Source organism: Staurois parvus, unplaced genomic scaffold (genome assembly GCF_062004578.1).
Source record: "Staurois parvus isolate SC_StPar_1 unplaced genomic scaffold, SC_StPar_1.0 ptg000624l, whole genome shotgun sequence".
Classification (NCBI taxonomy): Eukaryota; Metazoa; Chordata; class Amphibia; order Anura; family Ranidae; genus Staurois; species Staurois parvus.
The window spans coordinates 1,516,383-1,530,504 of NW_028318420.1; positions in this window are offsets into that span (position 1 = coordinate 1,516,383).

Below are 14,122 nucleotides of genomic sequence, written 5' to 3' on the forward strand. Positions count from 1 at the left end.
TCTCTGCTAGCTCTAGCAGGTAAATTTTTTTGTAGCAGTTAAAGCAGCCCGACAGCCAGGTGCTCTTTTTCCCGTGAGTCGCACTAGGTACCTATAATTTAGCGGACAAAATGTCCAACAAAAGGTACTCTAGTGAAGAGGCCTACAGGATTCTAAGTATACCAGATTAGAAAGAAGGGGAAGCATCTCTGACAGAATCAGGCTCAGAATACACCCTGACAAATAGCTAAGATGATGGAGTAGACGTCTCTGCTAAGGTCAGGCGTACCCGACCCCATCCCCAGGTTGCTGAGATGTTAGAATTGCATGATGATTCTCATCTGCAGCAGAGTACAAATACTAGTGCTGCACTACCTTTTGGTGAACTGGCGAGCACCAGCGGCCTAGTACATCCTGGTCTTTTATATACCAGCACTGCAGTATCACTTAGTGATGTGGCAAATTCCATAAGTGCAGTACAAGCTGGTGCGGTGGGTAGCACAAGTAGTGTCCTGAACACAGGTCCGTAGAGCCCAAAACGTCCTTCTGGATGTGCTTGGAAATCCTGATTAGCACCCCACAAATTCTGCTGCACCTGTACTTCCCCCATTCACTGCCCAACCCGGAATTCAGGTGGAAACAGCAAATGTAACTACTCCTCTTGATTTTTTGGAGCTGTTTTTCACAGATGATTTGTATAATTTGATTGTGGACCAAAGCAATTCATACACACAGCAATGTATCGCCCCCAACCCAAATTTAAACCTTGCCAGATCGTTATTATTTCCACATTTAAAGTTTTTTGGGGCCTAACCCTCAACATGGGCATTACTAAAAAGAATAAGTTGTGGTTATATTGGTCAACAGACCCAGTTTACTATATGCCTGTGTTCCCTGCTGCCATGGCCAGGCAAAGATATGAGAATATAATGTGATTTATGCATTTCAACGGCAATACACTTTGTCATCCCTGGGGTGAACCTGAATATGAAAGGCTCCACAAAATTTTGCCCCTAATAAATCACCTTAACCAGAAATTTGCAGATGTGTATACACCCCAGCAAAACATCTGCATTGATGAGTCCCTCATTAATTTTTCTGGCCGCCTTACATTCAGTTTCTCCCCAGCAAGCATGCCACATATGGGGTCAAAATATGTAAGACCTGTGAGAGGGCAACAGGCTATACATGTAATTTTCGGATTTACGAGGGAAAAGTGGAGTTAGGTGGAGCCCCCCAGATGCCCATACTACATGGGGAGCAGTGGCAAGGTAGTTTGAAACTTGGTGTCACACTTTTTCCATATGGGGTACCACTTATATGTGAGCAATTTTTATTCAACCTTGCCACTATTTAGACATTTGTACAATCTTGGAATTGGCTCATGTGGCACCGTGCTTCCCCCAACGCCTTGTAAATACCCCACTTAGAAAGGGGAAGAAAGCCTGCTTTAAAAATTAAGAATTGCTCGCAGTGAAGTGAAAGGACAAATGGGATGTTTTTGTCCTGCCTTCCATTCACGCAGACATGATGGTCCAAATTTCCACGGCAGCTGGTGTTGTTGAAAAGCCCCTCTCTTTTCATGACTATAATCTGTACATGGGAGGGGTAGACTTCAACGAGCAAATGATGATGCTGTACTGTGTTTCCCATAAAGCTAGATGCTGGTACAAAAAAGTGTCTGCATATTTATTTCAATTGGCTATTTTGTATCCAGAATGTGCGATGGCCCAAACCCCCAACCCAGACGCAGTGAGCCAGCTGCATGAGAGGCATTTTCCTGATGCCATTCCTGTATCTCCAACCCAGAAGTCACCCCAAAAAAGATGTTGTGTCTGTAGCAGTCATAGAATTACACGTGACACCTGCTTTTTTGTCCCTCTTGTCCTGGCCAACCTGTTCTCTGCCTCAAGGACTGCTTCCTTTGCTACCACACACTAGTGGAGTATTAGTATAGGGTACAGCATGGCACAGTCTAGAGCACATATTTATAGGGTGTCGAAAAAATGTTAGGTAGTCAGGAGATTGGCTATCTCATTTCGAGAAACAAATTCTCTTTACATATTTTTTAAAAAGTAAAAAAAAGTGAAAAAAAAAAAATAATACATACATTAAAAAAAAAAAAAAGCCAAAAATAGTTGTCATTTTATTGAGTTAATGTTTTGTTTTTAGTGTGCTTTATTGTTAACCATTGTTAATTCACCCCCCCACCCCCACCCCCGCACTCACGCACAACAGCGTACACATTCGTCGGCCTTGCGTTGCTCTGTAAACAGCTGTTGCACCATGCATGTGAGGTATTGCCACGAACGTCAGATTGAGGGCAGTGATAGTAGTGTTGGATCTTTTGTGTAAATCTAAAGTGGGAGCCTGTAAAAGGCTTTTAAAGCATCGCCTATGGATATTAAAAATGTATGTAGTTTGCCACCGTTGCATGGGGCGTGCATGTCATGTTTGGTATCTATTTACTCAGCATAACATCATCTTTTATATTTTACCAAACAATTGGGCAATATATTGTGTTTTCATGCATTAAAATAAAAAAAATAAAAACAATTTGTGTGACATAAAAAAATTGCAACATCCACCATTTTATTATCTAGGGCCTCTGATTTAAAAAAAATATAAAATTTTGGGGGGTTCAAAGTAATTTTTTAGCAAAAATACTAATATTTTTAGGTGAACTCAAGACAAGTAGCAGAATATATTTTGGGTTGTAATTCCACATACTGTATACCCATGGCATGTGTGAGCCATATATCAATTAAGTGACAACTTTGAGTAAAAAAAAAAAACTTTGTCATTTTGCAAAAACTTGTGGTAAAAAATTAAATTTTCCATTGACTCAACATGCCTCTCAGCAAATATTTTAGGGTGTCTGGTTTCATTTGGGGGGGGAAGTTGTGCTATCCTGGCATTTCAGAGCCTTTGAAACTGTGCTAGGTAGTAAGGAAGTGAAATGAGAGGTCATTGGATTTCGGGCTCCTGTACGCAGTTAGGCTCCCAAAAAGTCTCACACATGTGGTATCCTCATACTCGGGAGAAGTAGCAAAATGTATTTTGGGGTGTAATTCCACATATATCCATGGCATGTGTGAGCAATATATCATTTAATTGCCACCTTTGTGTAAAAAATTTTTTTTTGTTATTTTCCAAAAACTTGTGGTAAAAAAAATCTTCCATTGACTCAACATGCCACTCGCCAAATAGTTTGGGGTGTCTAATTTCCAAAAAGGGGTCATTTGGGGGGGTTGTGCTATTCTGGAATTTCAGAGCCTCTGAAACTGTGATAGATAGTGAGGAAGTGAAATGAGGAAATTAAGAACCATCAGGCTTTCAAAGGGATTATTGGATTCGGGCTCCTGTATACAGCTAGGCTCCCAAAAAGTCTCAGACATGTGGTATCCCCATACTTTGGAGAAGTAGTAGAATATATTTTGAAGTGTAATTCCAAATATACCCATGGCATGTGTGAGAAATAAGACAATTTTGTGTACAACTATTTTTTTTTGCCATTTTCCAAAAACTTGTGGAAAAACAAAAATCTTTCATGGACTCAACATGCCTCTCAGCAATAGCTTAGGGTGTCTACTTTCTGAAAATGGGTTATTTGGGGGGGGTTGTACTGCCATGGCATTTTTGCACCTCAAGAAATGTGATAGGCAGTCAGAAAGTAAAAGCTGCGTAAATTCCAGTATCTAAATCATAGTTTGTAGATGCTATAACATTCACATAAACTAATTAATATACACTTATTGGGATTTTATTTAGCAAAGATATGTAGCAGAATATATTTTGGCCTAAATTTATGACAAACCTTGAGTTTATTGGATACTTTTGATAACAGAAAGTAGAAAATGTATTTTTTTTTTTCAAAATATTTGGTCTTTTTTCAATAATATCACAAAAAATAAAAATCCCATTAGTGATCAAATACCACCAAAAGGAAGCTCTATTTATGTGAAAAAAGGACAGAAATTTTGTTGGGGTACCACATTGTATGACGGTCAAGAAGGGGGGTAAATCTTCTGGAGGGCAAGTGGTTAAGCCAGAAATAGGAATAAGAAGTATATTTATATTTAGAAACATGCTATATGAAAGCTGTATGGATTAGCTAAAAAGAATCTAATCTATTTAATGGGGATTGGTATTGGAGACAGGGAAAAAAAATTAAAGTGTATTTGCAGAAACGTATCCTTTTCTATTGGAGACAATTTGGGAAACAGAAAGGTGGCATATTTCAACAATAAATACTAAATAAAACTATACTTCTTGCAAAAATATTTGATGAATTACTGTATACTGAATTATTTGCTCAACTTAATTGTGATGGGGATTTGGAGCATATCTCACTCTGAAATAATAAGTGAAACTTTTATTTTTCTGGAGATACTATATAAACATTGAACATGTTTGAGCTTCAGAATCTCATCCTGTTTAATAGGATGCAATTTGGAAGGAAGAAATCAGGCAGTTATCAGGCAAAGATATGTAATGAAAATTTAGGTACTCAAATATTATATAAAAATTGAAAAGACTTGATGTTTGGAATCACATCTTTTTTAATCCTAAGAAATTTTGAAAACAGAGAGAAGTAAAATTTTAGCCAGAAATAAGCAATAAGGCCATTATTTTTCAAAGACACTATTTTATAGTGAAACTGATGTGCTGCACTGATGCTGGCTAAAGAAAAGCCCAGCAGCCCATTTGCTTACTGGGAAAGCTCTGTTCAGTGGTCTATTCTTGTTACCTAATAATTAAGAGGAAGGGTGTCAACATCTGCTCTTGACCCCACTTACTCACTGTAAGGGAATTCCCGTGAGACGGCTGGCGAATAGTCGTGCGCATACGCACAGAAATCGTGCATGCGTACGTGCACATGCACGGCGAAGATTGGCCCCAGACGGACTATTTAAAAGGTGCCTCTGCCTGTGCTGACTTCTGACTGGTCTTCAACTGTTCCCCATTTCCTGCTCATTCCTGTGTGATTTCCTTGTTGCTGACCCGGCTTGTTCCTGACCTGACTCTGATTACTCTCCTGCTTGATACTTGTTCCTGACTTCGGCTTTGCTCCTGACTTTGGCTTGCTTATTATTTGGTACCTCGCTGTCCGCCCGTTGATGACCCCAGATATTCCTATGACACTGCTCCTGTCTCTCACCCCCGCTGCCTGCCTTGCTCTGGTGCACACCTGGTGACCTACCATATCAGCTCTGTATATCACTACTGATCCTGAATCAGAGGTTCATCAGTCTTCCAAAGTTTCCAACTGCAAGAGCTGCAAACAACATCTGTTGGCGCTCTTGTCCCCCTGGTCCCTAGACACCCTCTCTTCCACTTCCAGCGGGGTCAGGGCTAGTGACACAAGTGAGGCCGACCTCGTCATTTCAGTCTCCAATCAGGTACGTGACACTCACCCATCATATGATGCAGCTGCTCCTGACACCTGCTGGCAGCAGACAGCCCAGGGAAGAGAAAAATGTTTCAAATGCCTGGCTTAGACAACCTCCCCCACTGCTGCTACTCTTTTTAATGACAGCAGGCTCTAAGTCAAGTTGTCCGTGAGACATTATGCTTCCAGCTTCTGGAAAGGAGGTAACTGGTTCCTCCACAACACTTCATCCAGGTGTTTCATCTTTTACCCCTCTGCAAGGGCAGGATGCGCTCTTAAACTTTCTTCTTGTAACATGATTCCAGGATGGATGCCAACCAGTACCATTCTCTGTCCTTGATGCCAGAAATTCTAAAGTCTTTTTGCAAGCTCTGAAGCAAGAATGAACCCATCTGCCGCAACTTACCAGAGGCAAAGAAACCCAAATCCTTAAGTCGCTGAGGATGACATTGTACTAAGTTACTTTCCCCAATCCACATACAATTCCTAGGGTTTTTGAGAGATAAAAGCCACCACTGGATGCCTGCCCCATGTCCTCCTCTTGAAGGCTGCGACAGCAACCACACTCCTCCTCCTTCTCCTCTTGTCCCTGCTGATGCCTCAAAGGGATGGTGTCAAGTGGCTTTGACACCAGAAAGCCCTTCCCTTCTTTCTGCTACTGTGCTTTCAGTGACCTGGCTATAATGCGATGCAGTGTCTTCTCAAGCAGGAAGACTACATAAATTGTGTCTCTGCTGCCCTTCTTGGATCACCATTATTGGTTGCCTCCTGAAATGGTGACAATACATTTCATGCATTCTGTATGAGGATCCACTGATGTGGGGAAAAAAAGAATCCCAGCTCCCCCAAGTGTTTCAAGTCTTTCCTCATGCCCTACTCACACATGTACTCATTTATGGCCTGCTAATGCATGTGGAGCCACTGCAGCATGGTCAAGGTAGAATTTCACCATGTGAACATGTCACATATCAGATAATGTGCTGGCAGCAGAAGTTCCCACAGAATTTGACCTAGGCACACATTGGTTAGGTATGACTGCCTGAAATGACTACAAATTGGAGGGGACTTATGCGAAGCCGACCAGGTCAGACATGCCAGCTTAGAGCTCCATGTCTCAGAGATCCACACAGCCATCCACATCACTTCTCTGGCTGCCTAACTCACACCTGCTGCACCGCACAACAGCGTGACACAGCCGCAAAACAGTGTTGTGTATGGAGACTCCCAACCTAAGCTAAAAGTGAAATCCATCAAGGAGGTGCTCACCCAGGCTTCCTCCAAGATGGTGGCTCTGCCATCTTCTTCTCCCCATGTTGGACCACGCTCTCCCAGGTCGAATCCACCCCCTTCCACAGAGGATGGTGAGTCAGTCACTGAATTGCTAGCCACTCCACTACTTCTGCAGTCAGCTCACCCCCAGCCTGACCTACTCCAACAGTTCAAACCAATGTTACAGAAGACATTGAAGCAAACCCACTGCGCATGCACAAGTAGCGGTGCGCTTCTTAAATGGCCCTGTTGTCTTCTAGGACCTGTCACATGTCCCAGAAGACTATGGGGAGGGAGGGTAGGAGGACAACTTCTGATCACCTAGGCAATAGCAGCGGAAGTGGGAGTGGGTACCTGTCAATTTCGGGTACCCACTCCCAAAAGGTGCCAATCCTTAATGGGGAGCAGGGGACCAATCTTTAAAGCGGATCTTTCATTTTTGGGTGGAACTCCGCTTTAACCTTTAATAAAAATAAAAAATAATAGTGTTCCGATAACTCATAACATAATTATGCAAGTGAAATGATAAATAAGAAAAAATAGAGTCTTTGTAATGTGACAGTTCAAATCCAATAATGTGTTTATTAAGTCCAAAAACGACAGTGCTCCACCGCAACAAAAAGTGCATCTCTACCCATGGATAAGGATGGCCGCTCACCTCATGAAATGGACCTATATGATATTAGAGGTCAACCAAGCATAGTAATTCAATTGAAAGGCTCCATATGGCAACAAAGAGCTGATTGAGCCAACACCATAGATGACCATATACAATCATATGACAAGGATCTCTTCATAACTCCATATCGACATATAAGGAAGAAAAACAGCCTCCCATTGCATAAGAATGTTTTATTTTTAAAAAACACCCACACTATTTTTAAAAAACACAGTATCACTCACATCTTAAAAGATGGCAAAGATCAGTATACAGCATATAACTTCTGGTCCACGAGTCTGTGACTGGAACTGACATCACTAAGTTCCGCCCCATGTGTTACGCCACAAACCACGTGGCTTCATCAGGGATAAAAATAAAACGTTATTATGCAATGCGAGGCTGTTTTTCTTATATGTTGATATGGAAGCTGCTCCCACTCCAGTGACTAGGCAAGCACTCGATAAAGCTAGGCTTGAACTGGATCTTTCCTAATTGATGCTGCAGAAAAGGTCTTACGCAGATCTAAAAATAAAATGTATACTCAGGCGAATAAACCAGACACCTTTCTTGCAGTAGCTCTTTGCAAAATGGACCGCACACCCAAACCCATTCGTTTGAAAGTTTCCATGGATTCTTACTCTAGCAATCCCTTACGTTCTCTGGGTTTTTTGCAAGCAGTTTATACACCTCGAAGGGCCAGTTTGATGAGCCACAAGCCGCCTCCCTCATCTCTAACCTACAACTACCAGTGCTTACCATAACCCAATGATTCGATCTTGAGAAACCAGTTAAACTAATGGAGGTCCTAGCAGTGATCAAATCACTGAAACCCAATACACACCCTGGCTCTGGTGGCTTCTCAGCAACTTACTATAAGAGGTTTACAGACCTCTTGGTGCCACTGTTGGTTGGAGCCTTTAATTCATTCCCGGATAGGCAATCCTTCCACCCAGAAACTCTAACAACCATTATCTCTATGCTTCCCAAGCCTCACACAGATGATTCCTCCTGGGCAAATTATAGGACTATCATATTCCTCAACCCCAACATAAAAATCCTAGCTAAGGTTTTTCCAGTCACCTAAATCAAGTTATTGGTTCCCTGATACATTGGGACCAGGTAGGTTTTATCCCATCTCGACAAGCTGAAGATAATGTTAAAAGGCAATTCTTCTAGCATGCGCCGCCTGCAGTTGTTGCATTCCTACCTGCTTAATATCCTTAGATATTAAAAAGGCCCTTGACATTGTCTCCTGGCCATACCTACATGTATTTTTACGCCATTGGGGCTTTGGCCCACATTTCCTTAGTTGGATAACCTCCCTTTACAATAAACCTTAGGCGTATTTGAAGTATGCAGGTTATACTGTAAATCTGACCCCTTTGATATTTTCAGAGGAACACAGCAAGGGTGCCCTCTTTCCCTACTTCTCTTAGCCTTAGCAATCACCCTTGGCCCATCTGATTCCTGCTAATGACAACATCCAGGGATTGGAACTTGGTGGACTCCACCACAATCTTTGTCTATTTGCAGATGATATCTTAATTTTCATGACCTCACCTGACCTCTTCTCCCAACCTTCTTGCTGTCTTTGACCAGTTTGCAATGGCCTCCAGCCCAGTGGTGAATCCCTATAAGTCCACTGCTCTCAATATTACCTATAACCCACCTCCATCTCTCACCTGAAGGAGGTTTTACCATTTCTCTGGTTTCCTCATCATATCCCCTACTTTGGTTTTAAACTTACATCTGACCCATCGGACCTTTGCTCCTCAAATTACTCCCCACTGCTTGCCCACCTCACCAATCTTTTGCCTTCCTGATCCACCCTACCTTTGGCGAAGATAGGGCAGATAAATGCAGTCAAAATTACTCGATTCCCAAAAGTGTTTTACCTTTTTTTTAAACCTTTCCTAATCCTGTACCCTCCCATTTTCAGAGAATATTACAAAGTCGTGTGGCTTCCTATATCTGGAGTAAGCTTAGATCCCACCTATTCAAACATACTCTCTGCACTCCAAAACTCAAAGGAGGTCTAGGTATGTCCAACTTTACCAAATACTACCAAGCAGCACAGCTAGCACAGCTTCCTAATTATCAAGCTACATCTGAAATACCACTCTGGGTGGACCTCGAGTCTGTCGACTGCTGAACCATTTCAAATCCTGTCACCTGCCATTCTCTATTCCTTTGGGATAGGCTCAATTACTCTTCGGCTCAAATTACTCTTTTGCAATTGGTTGCCGCGAACCTATTCCATGCTTACAAATTTATGACCCCCGACACTTTAAAAATGTTCCCAGCTCTTTGCAAGGTATACTGAGCGCTGAGATTTTCCAATACTAAGAAAATTTTTTTGCTCTTTGCATGTGCACGGACTCCCCTCTCACTTCCATGTAAACAAGACCCACACACAAGGGGCCTAATTTCCACACTTTACACCCAGTTATTAGAACCACCATCCCATGCTTCTCTCCTCTACATATCTAAGTGGGAAAGAGATCTTGGACTTCAATTGGAGACTGCAGGTTGGATCGAAATATGGTCTGCCACCAAATCCTCCACTGAAAACATAGTGGCTCTGGAAACAAACTACAGAGTCTTTAGGATATGGTATCTTGTCCCTGCCTGGATTGCTAAATTTCTCCCCACCTTCCCCTCATCTTGCTTTCGTGGCTGTAAAGACCCACTACCACATTTGGAGGAACTGCTCGATAGTCCAAGATTTTTAGTCAGAGATATTTATAATACTGTCCACCCTACTCAATACTACCTTAAATATAGACCCAGCTGTTGCTGTGCTTAACCAAAAACCACTTTATCTGACCTTTTGCCAGTTTAAACTGCTGTTACATATGAGTGATACAAGCCTTGATTCATGCAAACGTTGAAGCCACCCTATTGGACAAAGTTAATAAGTATGAAAGACTTTGAAATAATTGGATAACACACTATATGCCTTCCAATTTAGTTGAAACATTATTGCTTCATTGATACCTGCACAGCACATGCCTACCTTTAACCCAGCCTTGGGCTTTGAATCCTACCAGATCCCTCCGGGATCCTCCCCTTTCTCCTTCTCTTCTCCTTCTTTTTCATTCCTCACTTCCTATTCCACCGCTACCTTCTTATTTTTCCTTGCTCTCCCTTTGCCACTTCATTATTAAGTGTTCTTGCATGGCAAGACCACTTACTGTTATCTCCAGGGACAGACTGACAATTTGGAAACTCGGACACTGCCTGAGGACCCGGGGTCAGTAGGGGGCCCCATGAGATGCCCCTGGTACCTTTTTCATAGGCTTTTTTGAGTTTGGGCAAGGACACAGGGGCCCCATGATCCCCTTTGCCCGGGGGCCCCATGAGTTGTCAGTCCGCCCCTGGTTATCTCACATATATATTCTTATTATTATAGCCAAATTTACCACCCTAACTCCTCCCACAGTTTTTACACTAAATAGACAGTAATATACCGAAACGTGCAGATTGTTCCCAATTGGTGTGCTATTACTTTGTGGAACGTTTCGCCGAATGGTTCACAAAATATCGGCATTTTTGTGGTGAAAACTAGAGTGGGAGCTGACAAAAGCTAGAGTGTAAGCTGAAAAATCAGGACATGATTTCTAAACTGCCATCACTCCCTCATTGTCAAGCCCACCTACACAAATCTTACCTTGAAAACTTTGAGTTGATCTTGCTTGTTGGAGCATGAGTTACTACTTTGATATTTACTCTATGGAATACTGTTCTAGCACTCTGATACTAGGGATACCCAGGGGAACATTACAGGAAGTGGTGCACCACTAGGTTGAGAATGTGTGTCACGCACATGTGTGAACTTTCCCTGCCAGGGAGAAAACAGCAAGTTGGTGCCATTAAGCACCTCTAGGCCTGCCATTTCGGAGCTGATATAATCTCTGCACTAGTGTGACTACTGTCTGCTAGGTATACCCTGCAAAATGAGTGGCATTGTTTTCCCTGAGCTGTTGCATAGACTTTTTAATGCTTATGGGGTACTTCTGTTGCACCAGCCAACTCATCTAAAGAGGGTATTCAGGAGCAGATAGAGGTGGCTGCAATGTCACCGTCACCATCCGTAAGGATGTGGGGCTGCACAACCAGCTACAGCTCTAATGATGTGCACCTTCCTACATCATTTCTGGGTGCCAGCAGAGTTACCCACTAGGCCATGAAAAATATATCCCATCCCTGCCCTATACTTGCTCAACCATATGTCAGTGGTCAAGCTGACCATCCTGCTGACTGCATGGTTCAATGACATGGAAACATTACTTTCCACATGACAGTCAAGGAGAGGGATGGCCTTATGGGTGAGGAACCTGCCACTCTGCTACAGCACAGGCTGCAAATTCAGAAAAGGACTGACTAAATCAGCTGGAAAGGCAGGAGCTGTAAAGCCAGACATTTTTACAAGCTGGTATTGAGCTGCTGAGGGTCGTATTTCTTATTCCATTTCAGCAGCTGAGGAAGAGAAACGTGCCTGTTGATTTGTACAGCTGGAGATGGCAGAATGGGACGGGACTGGCATTATCACATAAGGCTGTTACGCTATGCTTGCTCATACTTTGCTTGGCACCATGCTGACTCTCTTTCCCACTGGAAGAGCCATAAGATAAACCTCTGACACCAATTGAAAGACTTTTATTCCTATTGCTGAAAGCTGCTGATTGGGAAATCTTGCACTGTGGGAATAGAGGTGTAAAGGAAGGAATTGGATGAAGGAGGAGTTTTTCTAACAAGCTGTGTGGTGAGAAGTTATGTATCTTTGCATACATGTGGTATCCAAATGACCAATGGCATTGCCATGCTTGATATGCTTTAGGCAGAGACTGTAAATGACTATAATGAGGTCTGCAGCAGCGTTGAAAAAGGACCACACAGCTTAGTTCCAAGAAGTGGACTGGGGGATAACATTGTGTGGAGCCTATTGAACTCTGCCATCTGGTGGAAAAGGACAGCTGCTTTCTCCTCTCTTCTGCAACATGTCTGTGGATGACATCCTCCCTTGCTGGTATTGTGCACTCAAGTACAGTCAGAGACCTTATCCACAGCTGCAGAAATTGGCTCTCCCTGCCTGTTGTCACCTGCCATTATTCTCTCATTGCTCTAAATTAATTGCTGTGCTTCCATTGTAGCAAGTGGCTAATACTGTGCCCAAATAACTTAGCTGACTTCTCCATGCCAGTTGGCAGGGCAACAGAAGGGGTAGCAATGGAGTAGAGAGGGCAGAATGGGATTTTTCAGCAGCTGCTGATAATTCCTTGCTACTCTGCACATAAAGACAGAGGAGGTGGATGAAGAAGGCTTGGTTAGCCACTCCGCCACTTCCACTGTCTGCTCTGGGAGTATAGTACACCCACTGTCAGGAAATAAAGGCACACGTGACTTGCCTCTAGATGCTGCACCCTGACCAATGCCTTGGTCTGTAGATATGGATCCTGCTCCCCTCCTGATATCTGCACAGGAACCACTTCTGTCTTCCCCTTTGTGCCTCTCAGACATGATGTTAACATGGAGATTCTTTCCCTACCTTTATTAGCAGCCACAGCAATGACTGTATATGCAGGATGTGGTGTTTGGGTGAACTAGAAACTGTGGTGGTTTTGTGGACTAAACTGCACCAAAATAATATTCAGTGCTCTGCTGCAAACAAAGGACAGCTTTTGTGATGTCAACAATAACTTCACACTACTACTGCTGCTACTGACCCCGTCAAAAATAAACAGCAACCCTAAGGCACTGCAAGCAGAATAAACCTGTTTAATTTTTTTAATTGAAGTAAAAACTAAATGTTAAAGACAAATAAATAGAAAAAAAACTAAATAAATAAAAAATGGGGCAAACCAGCAACACAGCAAGAAGCAGCTGACCTCATAAAAAAGTAGCCCTAAAAAAATGAATGCAGGTGAGCTTACACTCCACTCTCCTTAGCCACACAAACTGTAGTTCACTGTAAAGTAGCAGTGGCAATTTACAGCACTGAATATAGATATATATCATTGTATAGCTGTAGTGTCACTCTACACTGCTAACTCTCTCTCCCTGTAATGCGATCAACTGTTCCTCACACTAAACCCGCACACACTGTCAAAGGGTTTATAGGGCTTTATAGTGTGTGGGCTGAAATTGTGTTAAAAAAACATCATTGGCCAATGTATTTCACTTGACCAGAGGTTTTTGACAGTTTTCGCAATGCTTTGTAGGGAGTTCAGCAGAGCAATTCCCACTGACTGCCCCTAAAGTTTGTATTTAATCCAAACAGCCAGTTTAGTCCAAACTGAGTTTCAGACTGAAATCTCAGCTCATCCCTAGTTATGAATAGGGGGAGGTTAAGTGTTCAATGTATGGGGTCAAGTTAAACATTAAGGAATGAATTTTAAGGTTCAACTAGGGTTTATACAGATAAGTAAAGTGTTAGGGTAAACTTGATAGTTAAATTAGGCATAGGGGATAAAGCATGAACCTCTTCACTAAAAAACTAATCCCAAAAGGAAAAAAAAGCTGATTAATCATTAGGGTCCTATTTTTATTGTTATCTGCAGCTTGGGACCATCCAACACTGTCCTTCTTAAAATATTCTTAAACCATACCAGTAATAATTTATTAGTGATCTATTTTTTAGAGAACATCATGTTCAGAACAGAGATATTTCTGCTGCTTAACAATAAAGACCAGAGGACAGTGTTCTGCTTGAGCTGTCCATGCACCAGGAAATATGCGAACACTGCAAGTAGGTATAAATATAGTGAGAGGTAACATGGAAGTCTGTAACCTGCAGGACATGATGTCTTTATCTTTTAATT